The sequence below is a fragment of the Lemur catta genome, chromosome 18 (genome assembly GCF_020740605.2).
Source record: "Lemur catta isolate mLemCat1 chromosome 18, mLemCat1.pri, whole genome shotgun sequence".
Lineage (NCBI taxonomy): Eukaryota > Metazoa > Chordata > Mammalia > Primates > Lemuridae > Lemur > Lemur catta.
Window position 1 is genome coordinate 9,035,430 of NC_059145.1, and position 9,793 is coordinate 9,045,222.

Below are 9,793 nucleotides of genomic sequence, written 5' to 3' on the forward strand. Positions count from 1 at the left end.
GAGGCCAATAAGAATCTGAACAGACAGGGCTTGCTGGGTTTTGATCATACCCTTTTTGTCCAATCACATTTCAACATGGCTGTTCATGCTTCAATCATGGATGTCTCCATAAAAGGCCCAAAGGACAGGTTAAAGGGAGCTTCTGGATAGCTGAACATGTGGAAGTTCCTGGAGAATGGTGCACTTACGGAGGGCAGGGAAGCTCCATACCGCTTCCCCCATACCTTGTGGTATGCATCTCTTCATCTGTATCCTTTGTAATATCTTTTATAATAAACTGTAAATGTGTTTCCCTGAGTTCTATGAGCTGCTCCAGCAAATTAGTTGAACCTAAAGAGGGGAGTCATAGAAATGTAACCAGTACCTGTTTTTTAGTGCTCCATTTTGAGATTATCTTGCCCATTTCTTAATGAGGAAATACTGACCATTACTCTCCTCTCCACCAGGCACTCCCTGCACAAGTTTCCATTATCTAAGTGTGTGCTTGTCTAGAAGTTCCAGAGACTGAGTCTTGAAACAACCCAGACCCCCACCAGGAGATCACCTCAAGGCTGCAGTTAATCTATAGATAAACAGCCTTTGGGATCACACCAGCCTGTTCATCAGGTGGAGGAATAATTCAAGATGGTCATCACACTGACCAGCACCTCCTTGCCCCTCCTACATGCCTTTCATACCAAATTCCCTTTTCAAACCCCTACCCTCAGCCCAAGACTTTGAAATGGTTGCTTTGAGGCACTAGCCTTGGCCCTTTTGCCACTGCTAGGTCTGGAATAAAGTCACTTGTTTCACTACACCTCATCCTTGTTATTGGCTTTTGCAAGCAGCGAGCAGCTAAGCTGGCACTCAATTACAGGAACTCCAACTTGATCCCAGTCATTCAGAAGTTCTGGAGGTCTGGACTTGTGAATGATTTCTGAAGCGGGGACAGTCTTGGGGACTGACCCCTCAACCTGTGGGATCTGTAAACTAAAAATAAAACTGTAAGCCCTGCTGACTATAAACTAAAAATAAAATCCTAAGTCCCCTCTGGGCCAAGGGGACCACAGAAAAACTTTAAAACTGAGTTCCCAGCCATGAAGGAAAAGGAGGTTGGACACGCCTCATTATACCCCCTCCTTTTTGGAGTTTTTTAATTTTTTAATTTTTTTGAGACAGAGTCTCACGCCGTGGCGTCAGCCTAGCTCACAGCAACCTCAAACTCCTGAGCTTAAGCGATCCTCCTGCCTCAGCCTCCTGAGTAGCTGGGACTACAGGCATGTGCCACCATGCCTGGCTAATTTTTTCTAATTTTTAGTTGTTTGGCTAATTTCTTTGTATTTTTAGTAGAGACAAGGTCTCACTCTTGCTCAGGCTGGTCTCAAACTTCTGAGCTCAAGCAATCCTCCCACCTCGGCCTCCCAGAGTGCTAGGATTACAGGCATGAGCCACTACACCCGGCCCTTTTTGGAGTTTAGACATAACAATTGACCAGCATTAATGTTAAAACAGAGATCATAAGACTGGAAAAACACACCCTTTGTGACAATAAGATACTAAATTATTAACAGAACCTAAAGCCATGCAGGGCAAAGGTTAAGTCACACCTGCAGGCCATTAATTTACTTTACAGATCACTTGGAGTACACTGTGACTTGTTCTCTGGTAAACCCCTTATCTTAACTCAAGCATTCCTTTCTACTGACTCCAAGTCTTTAGACAAAGCTTTATTTCTTTAACCAATTACAAATCAAAGAATCATTGAATCCACCTGTAACCTGTAAGTCCCCACTTTGCGAGGTCCTGCTTTTTTGGGCCCAACCAATGTACACCTTCCATGTATTGATTTATGATTTATCTGCAATTCGTGTCTCCTGAAAATGTATAAAACCAAACTATAACCCAGCCCCCTCAGACGCATTTTCTCAGGATCTGTTGAGACTCTGGGCCTTTCATATACAGCTCAGAACAAACCTCCTTAAATTATTTTACAGAGCTTGAGGTTTGTTTTTTTTTTCCATTAACAGATCTGATGCTGTCTCCAGGTAGGTAGTGTTCAAATTGAATTGGAGGACACGACACCCAGGTGTCTTCTGCAGAACTGATTGCTCACTTGGTGGCACGGAGAACCCCCCCTCATTTGGTCACAGAAGTATTTTGTGTTGATTGTTGTGGTGTGAGAACAGAGGGAAAACATGGTTTGAGTTTTCCCTAAACATTTGGTGTTAGAGGAGTGGGTTTTTCTGGAAGGAATCTAGCTTATGGGAACATGCTTGGGAAGAGAACGGATCAAAAGGTTGAGGGGTGAGGAACCTTTGATTCCTGGGTGGCCGTGGTCTCCCACAGTATGGAGCTGCTGCGGTGCTTTGTTCAGTTACTAAAGATAAAAGTTACCAGTGGAATTTAGAGATGGATCCAACTGCTGGAGAGTTGGTTTACTGAATACATGAGGAAATGCAAATTAATAAGAAAAAGGAAACTATTCAATCCCTTGGTTATTGTTATTGTTGGGACTCAGAAACTGATACTCCAAAGTGTAGCATTTTGACATGCTGAACTAAAAAGCCTCAAGGTCCCTCTGATGCCCCTTGCCCCAGCTGTCTCTCCCAAAGCATAGAGTAAAGTTGTTCTCTGAAGTTCCTTTATCTGCCTAGAGTCCAGACCAACCAAGAAGAACGATTGTTTTTTCTTCCCCTCCCTGTTATATCATTATCTATAGCAGACAAGAAGACCGAGAATGTAACCACAGCTGAACAGACCCTTTCACAAAACAATGCCTGTCTCTCAGACACATCCAAATTCCAAAGAGAACTATTTACCAGTTAATCTCTGTTTCCCATCCATTAATTCTCCCCTAGGAACAATTTATTGCCCCTTAACAGAATCCCTCTTCTCCCATGTCTCATAACCTGTTTCTGGCAATGCTGTGAGCCTACATTGTTTCTGTAATCTCAAGATGGTATACAAGCTTCTGCACAGCATTAGGGGACTGGGTTTTCATTGTGAAGGCTGCCACGTATACATGTTAAATAAAATTGGGCCGGGCGCCGTGGCTCATGCCTGTAATCCTAGCACTCTGGGAGGTCGAGGCGAGTGGATTGTTTGAGCTCAGGAGTTCGCGACCAGCCTGAGCAAGAGCGAGACCCCATCTCTACTAAAAATAGAAAGAAGTTATATGGACAGCTAAAAATATTTATAGAAAAATAATTAGCCGGGCATGGTGACACATGCCTGTAGTCCCAGCTACTTGGGAGGCTGAGGCAGGAGGATTGTTTGAGCCCAGGAGTTTGAGGTTGCTGTGAGCTAGGCTGACGCCACGGCACTCACTCTAGCCTGGGCAACAGAGTGAGACTCTGTCTCAAATAAATAAATAAAATAAATAAATCTGTATACCTTTTCTCCAGTTAATCTACCTTTTGTGAATCGATTTTTCAGGGAGACTTTATAGGGCAAAGTTCCCCTTGGCCCCCTACATTAGCTATAATAGCTAAAATGAAATTAAAAGATTGCTGGGTCTAACCTTGATGCTACACCAAACTCAGAATTCAGTGAGTCTGAGCTTTAGCTACTAGCCTCAGAGCCACTCCCAAGGGCAAAATTATGCAGGGACAACAGAATGTACCTCTGAGACCTGTGGTTACCAAGAACACAGTCAATGTGAGGAAGGGGCAAAACCAAGTAACTATTGAAACAGAGGGTATAGTGTGAAGCAATTGTTTTATTTTGTAGATCAGTGTCCTCAGCTTCCTGAGGAAGCCTTACTAAAGTGGATTCTGAGAGTAACTAATTTAGGGGCAGTGTAACTATACCAGACAAATCTGGCTCAACTTTTTTTTTTTTTTTGAGACAGAGTCTCCCTCTGAGCGCAGTGGCATCATTCATAGCTCACTGCAACCTCAAAGTCCTGGGCTCAAGTGATCCTCCTGCTTCAGCCTCCCAAGTAGCTGGGACTACAGGCACACACCACCACGCCCAGCTAATTTTTTCTATTTTTAGTAGAGACAGGCATCTCGCTCTTGCTCAGGGTGATGTCAAACCCCTGACCTCAAGTGATCCTCCCGCCATGGCCTCCCAGAGTGCTAGGATTACAGGTGTGAGCCACAGCATCTGGCCTGGCTCAACTTTTATATAACTAAGTTGTGAGTTGTTTTTCAGTTGCCAGGGACCTGCAGGTTGAAGGGCATGTAACCTGAGCATGCCCGGATGAACCAAGAGTGCAACCATGGGTGGGCCTAAGCACTTGGACTGAGGCATGGGGATGGAATTAAGAAGCAGACATCACATGGCAGGATCCAGGATCCAATCAGATTGAGCCCTAGTGTCACCCCATGGCAAAATCCAGTCAGAGTACGTTTCCTGGCATCACACCATCAAAAGATCCTGTCAGAACATGCCTCATTACCCTCTGACTATAAACCCAGCCCAACCTCCCAACACACTGATTTGTGAGCTATCCCAGTGTGCTCCTTACCTGTGCCAAGTAATAAAACCCTCTTGCTATAATCAAGTTGTCTGTGCCTATTGACTCGATACTTGCCAAGTGAATGAGCCTCCCCCCGCCATTTGGGAGGTAACAGCAGTATTTTTGGTTTTAAATGCTGCAGAGTGAAAGAGTATGTTTGGTTGATGCAGGACCCACAGCTCACAATGGGACAATCACAGATGGCTATATGTGATTCAGACACAGGAAGTTATTCCTAGGAGAATGGCCTGCATGGCGGACAGGATAAAAGCCACACTGAAGTTTGTTTATCCTGAGAAGGGGGGCTGTCTGACTCCATCTATAAATGCCAGGTGGAACACCCGCAGTGAAGCAGTTGATATGCTTCCTGTGCGAGCCATGTGGGACTGGCTGTACGATGACTCAGATATTCACCTGCTGAATATGCTCATGAGAAATAAAAATAAAATCCTAAACCCCTCAGCTGATGCCTTCTTGGCCAAGGGACCTCAGAGAAGCTTTAAAACTGAGTTCTCGGCCGGGCGCGGTGGCTCAGGCCTGTAATCCTAGCACTCTGGGAGGCCGAGGCGGGTGGATTGCTCGAGGTCAGGAGTTCAAGACCAGCCTCAGCAAGAGCGAAACCCCGTCTCTACTAAAAATAGAAAGAAATTATCTGGCCAACTAAAAAATATATATAGAAAAAATTAGCCGGGTATGATGGCGCATGCCTGTAGTCCCAGCTACTCGGGAGGCTGAGACAGGGGGATCGCTTGAGCCCAGGAGTTTGAGGTTGCTGTGAGCTAGGCTGACGCCATGGCACTCACTCTAGCCCGGGCAACACAGCGAGACTCTGTCTCAAAAAAAAAAAGAAAAGAAAAAAAAAGAAAAAAACCCTGAGTTCTCAGCCATGACAGGACAGAGGGTCAGAAACACCTTGTTAAACCTCCTCCCTTGTTAACCACCATTAAGCTTTCTTCCCTAAGAGTTAAGCAGAACCAGCCCTTTGGAAAGACTTGCTCCACCATTGATTTCGATCAACTATCTAATGCTGCTCCTCCCTTTTTTCAGTTTCAGTGCAACAAGCGACCAGTGTTTCTTCCTGAATATGGACCCCCAAACACAGTGGTTCTGGCCAGTCTACAGAAGATGCACAGTGGGGGTTTGTGTTCTGTGCTCCACCTTTTGACATCAGAGGGTCAAAAACTCCACCCTCAGATCATGATAATGCTGCCATTTTTTTGAACATGGGTCCCCTGAAATAACATGAAACTCAATTGTGCATGCCCATGTTTCTTTTCTTTCTTTTTTTTTTTTTTTAGAGATGGGGTCTCGCTATGTTGCCCAGGCTGGAGTTCAATGGCTATTCACAGGCATGATCCCACTACTGATCAGCATGGGAGTTTTGACCTGCTCCGTTTCTGACCTGGGCCAGTTCACCCCTCCTTATGCAACCTGGTGGTCCCCCGCAACTGGGACCCATGTTTCTACTTTCATAAATATTCACAACTCCTTCTATAGCTTATTAAATATGTATATTCAGCTATCACCTCAGCATACATTCCTGTTCCCTTTGGGAAAAACAGTAAGGGGTGGGAGGGGGGTGTCAGAGGGACCTTGAGGCTTCTTCAGTTCAACATGTCAAAACATTATATTGGGGGGTATGGCTCCCTCAAAGTACTTGCTCTTGGTTTCTCCCTGAGGCTCTGCTTCCCAGCGTACAAGATGGCCAGCCTGCAGGCTGCAACCCTTTGTGAGAAATAAAGCTCTCTTTTCCAAATGTGTGAACCTCATCATTCTTCAGTTGACCCCCAACACACAGGTCATGGTAACTGTCATGCTTAAGGGGGCTGCTTTGCATGGACACCTCATGTAACCTGCTGCAAAATCAGGCCACAGTTAGAGACGCTGTCAAATTTGCTGTCTCAGCTTCCCCTCAGGGGTCCTACAGATGCTAATAAAAACATTAGATTAATTAACAAAAAAAAATGGTGGAGGGCAGAGGGAAGAGTAAAATGATTCCCGCTAAGAATGTAGAAATTTTTTAATGGCTATTTAAAAATAATATGAATAAAGAAAACATTGGTGGGGTGAAAGTAAGAGGAAAAAGAAAAGGGAGAGTCCTAGGACTCACCTGTTGACCCAAAATAAGTGACTGAGGTAGAGATTTTAATCAGTGGAGGTTTATTAAATCAAAGTTGAGTATGCACCCAGGAAAAACACAAACCACAGACAAATCTATGGCTGTTTTTCTAAAAGGGACTTTGGGAGTTTTAGTATTTAAGGGGAATAGGGCATACTGAAAGAAGAGTGTGGTTTGGGGGGCAGTGAGGCAAAATGGTTTCATTCTCATGAGGCTCAGAAAAATCTACATTTTACAATAAAATGTAGGTAAGTCAAATGTTAGAAGAGAAAAAGAGAGTGAAGGAAACATCAATTATGTAGATGTCCCTCGGTAGTTGGAAGAGTGATCTTGTCTTGTCTCTGTTCTGCACCTGGAAAGATAGATTTGTAATTCATTATTATGGTGGAATTGAACAGACTTTAGTTTCAGGAGCTAGACAGCCCACAAACCTAGTTACAATCCACATGACCTTGCTTATGGGAGGTGAGCAAGGAATTTCCTTCTGAATGCTCTGTGGGGCCAGCTCTTCATAGGGGCCTGAGGCCTTTACCTTCCCTTTTACATAAGGAGTTGGAAAAGTGGTCCTGAGATTTTTATTTTCCTTGACATGTCCCAAGAGAGTGAAAATCTTTACATGGTTATTAAGAAAGGGGATGAATAAAATGGAAATTGATGAGTTTAAAACAAAGCTCTCAATACAACACTACCAAAAGTTTAGGTGAACCAAAGGGAGCCCTTCTTGGTCCCCCAACATTAACAACTAGTTTGCTGTATTTCCCTCAGTTTAGAGAAATTGACAAAGCCATAAGATAAGGATTACACTGAGAACCCTGACAGAAACCCTGGAATTGCCTGGGGTGATGGTTAGACTGGGTAACATGTTAACTGCCATATGAGTTGTATTTAACTCAGGCTAGTTTTGACCCCAGGGCCTTGTGAAGCAAAACCTGGGCAAAACCCTGCAGTTGGTTCATGAAAATCTTACTTGTTGATGTTCTTACTGTTACAATTAATATTGACAAATTAATTCTATTTTTTTTTTGAGACAGAGTCCCACTCTGTCACCCAGGTTAGGGTGCCGTGGCATCAGCCTAGCTCATTGCAACCTCAAACTCCTGGGCTCAAGCGACGATCCTCTTGCCTCAGCCTCTGAGTAGCTGAGAGCATAGGTGCAGGGCAACATGCCCAGCTAATTTTTTCTATTTTTAGTTGCCTGGCTAATTTTTTTTTTCTATTTTTTAGTAGAGATGGGCTCTTGCTCTTGCTCAGTTGGGTCTCAAACTCTGAGCTCAAGCGATTCTCCCACCTGGCCTCCCAGAGTGCTAGGATTACAAGCATGGGCCACTGTGCCCAGCTGACAAATTGATTCTAAAAATGTGGATTAAATGAATAGAAGTCAATAAATTTTGTTTTTGATTAAATTTTTCATTAAATGAGAAAGGATCATTTTGTTTTTGAAGTTTTTATTCTATTTTGGTAATAAAACACAAAGCCCCAAGGAAAAACTTTTTTTTTTCTAGTGTGGCAGTCAATGTGTTAATCAAGGTAATGATGGACAGAGAAGCCAAGGTCTCCTGGCTCAACCCCTGGCGAGGGGCCCCAAGGCTTTTGCACTAGAGAGGACAAAATGGTCTGGGGGTGGAGAAGAGTTCCTAGGGCGAGAACATAAAAATGTAACCGTTGATAGGATTATGAAAGTTGGAATTCTTAAACAGGCTTTCGGTACAATACTTGTGTCCCCTTTACCTAAATGTTTGATGGGAATGGACATTATGTATGACTGGGAGACATCCCCCGACCTAGCACTGTAACACCGAAGGTATGTAAATACATCCTCCGAGCAATATTAATTGAACGTGCTAGTTGGGAACAAGTAAGATTGCCTGAGCCCACACAGTGTAGAGTGGAGGCTAGAGTGCTGTTAGGGACAAATCCTTTATGGAGTGTTTCCTGGGGCTTATAGCAAAAGCTCGTGAATGCCTCTAGCAACAACTGCTGGGACTTTGGCCTAAAGAATTTCCACTTTAGGCTGGGCGTGGTGGCTCACGCCTGTAATCCTAGCACTCTGGGAGGCCAGGCGGGAGGATCGCTTGAGTTTAGGAGGTAGAGACCAGCCTGAGCAAGAGCGAGACCCTGTCTCTACTAAAAAAAAAAAAAAAAAAAAAAAATAGAAAGAAATTAGCTGGACAACTGAAAATATATAGAAAAAATTAGCCGGGCATGGTGGCACATGCCTATAGTCCCAGCTACTCGGGAGGTTGAGGCAGGAGGATCGCTTGAGCCCAGGAGTTTGAGGTGGCTGTGAGCTAGGCTGACGCCAGGGTACTCTAGCCTGGGGCAACAGAGTGAGACTCTGTCTCAAAAAAAAAAAAAAAAAAAAAAAAAATCCACTTCAGGGACATTTGTTACCTCACTATGGGACATTAAGTAAAGCTACCCTATGACTGAGGACCTAAAATGATCTTGACACTTGAAAAACCCATGCTGTCTCATGTGATGTCAGAAAACATTCTAATGGGGACAGCAGTGCCCAAAAGAGTTCTGTAATAAAATGGGAATGGTTTATGCAGGACCGTGCTGCCTGGGGAAGGTGAGGAGGCGGCGCTCACAAGCCGGGAGCCTCTTTTCCCGTAGCACTGGTTCTGGAACCGTGTGAGGAGCTGCTAGTTTCTTCAGTGCCCTAGGAACAGCTCTCACCTCACTGACAAAGAGCTGCTTGGGGTGTGGATGGCGGTTCCAAGGTAAATGGATATCTGTTTGGAAGGCTGCCAGTCTAATCAAAGAAGGTAAAAACAAATCAGCTCGCTGGGCTGAATTGCTTGCTAGTTTCCTAGCAGTGCTTCCCCTGTGTGTGGGTCTTTACTGACTCGTGGGCAGAGGCCAATGGACTGACCACACACTCAGCAGGAGGGCAGTGGACCTGGTGAGTTAAAGGGATCCCTGTGTGGAGCATGGCCCTGTGGAGATGTGAGGGGCACGTCAAAGTGGGCATGTGGATGCCCATCAAAAGAGCCGCTTCCCGGATCAGAGGGTGACTGAAATTGACAAGCAGATTTTCCTGCGTGGTCCCTTGAGGGGGCCACCTGGGACCATGAGATGGGTGGATATGGGGGACCTGCAGCAGCACAGAGATGGGTTGAATCTAGACGTGTTCGTTTTGCACCCTCTCAGTCACAAGATGCCAATAAGAACTGTCCCCTCTGCCAACAAAAGAGACAGAGACTATTGATGGCTGTGGGCCAGATGCCTTG